The sequence below is a fragment of the Acyrthosiphon pisum genome, unplaced genomic scaffold (assembly GCF_005508785.2).
Source record: "Acyrthosiphon pisum isolate AL4f unplaced genomic scaffold, pea_aphid_22Mar2018_4r6ur Scaffold_21552;HRSCAF=24225, whole genome shotgun sequence".
Taxonomy (NCBI): domain Eukaryota; kingdom Metazoa; phylum Arthropoda; class Insecta; order Hemiptera; family Aphididae; genus Acyrthosiphon; species Acyrthosiphon pisum.
The window spans coordinates 7,445-8,889 of record NW_021771032.1 but is presented as its reverse complement, the minus strand read 5'-3'; positions in this window follow the sequence as shown (position 1 = coordinate 8,889).

The following is a 1,445-nucleotide window of genomic DNA, read 5'->3' as shown; positions in this document are numbered from 1 at the left end:
TTTCAAGGAATATTTGAAAATGGTGTTACCCGACCCGCCGTCGTAGCGCTAGTCATTGCATAGTAAAAGTTTTCCCGAACTTCCACCGGGGTGCGCTTTTTCAAAAATAATTTTTTTCTTACATGATCGTGAAAGCCGTTTACCCGGCGGCTTGCCCTTGAACGTTTCGAATGTTCCCGTAGGTGACTATGCCACTACTCACCGACTTGTCTTTATACGTGGTCTATATTCTATTTCCCATTAGTTATCGTATGTTTTTACTTGGCATTATAGATCATGTATAAACAGAACGTTACACTTGCATTAAACGCCATTGGCCAGGGAACTCTGTCAATTGGTCAGGCTGCAAGGGAACATTGCAATACACGGGTTTATACTTGTGTTTCTATAAATTTATAGGCATCTAGAGGCTATATTAAAGCAGAACATAATCATAAATTGTCGAGGGCAATAATGTTGGTGCAAGAAATGAAAATGAGCATCAACGGTGCTTCTAGGGAATGCTCCGTCCCTAGAACTACTTTGAGAAAGGCCCTAATAAACTTCGACAAAATCAAAGGTGAATATTAAATTTTCTTTCTACCATATAAAATATTGAGTTATCTCATTTTGTTAAAATGTTAGGGTCGCTGCCACCAACACCAGTTGAGCCAGTGCCCGTCGGGGGATTTATCGATAAAGGTAACAGTAAAATTTTTCTTTTTACCGTATAAATTATTGAGTTGTATCTTTCCGCAGGAATGACACCTCTAGTGGAATTAGAGACGCCCGTGCCAGAGGCCGACGGGGAATCTTTGATTTCACCGCCTTTGGTCCTTGAAAAGTCGAGGGACAAAGTTGAAAGCGCCCGTGTACTGGACTTGCCCGTTAAAGAAAAGTCTCCAGAAATACACAACTCCTTAACAAAGAACTCTATGATGAAAAGTGAGTTATAGAAATAGATTTAAACAATCGACACTTGTATTATTTATCCATTTTTTTTCTATCTCTTCAACTTAGCCGTCATCAAATACCATGGTGAGAAATCCCAATCTATCCAGTGTATGGTAGAATGTTCACTCCCGGAACACTTATTTTCCTAGAAGGTTTAAGGCACCGGAGCCGGTAAAGTGCGACGAGGATGTTGAACCTGACGAGGACGAGGAGCTGCAATTGTTCGAAGAGGAGGAAGTGCAACGTGTGGTGGAAGACGTTCCTCCATCGAACGTTCACATGCGGTTTTTGGACTCTCCTAACAGGCTAAACATATACACCCCCACACCACCCGTGTCACCGAACCCTTATAACTACTTGGAGGACGATCGTAAGTATCTCCGTTGGAATACACTTGAACCGTTTACGTCAACGAAATTTTTTTCTCTTTTACAGCACTCGAGATTCAACCATTTGTAAACACACCCGTTAAGGGAGCACGATCGAACAAGAAATTAGATAAGCCGATGTCG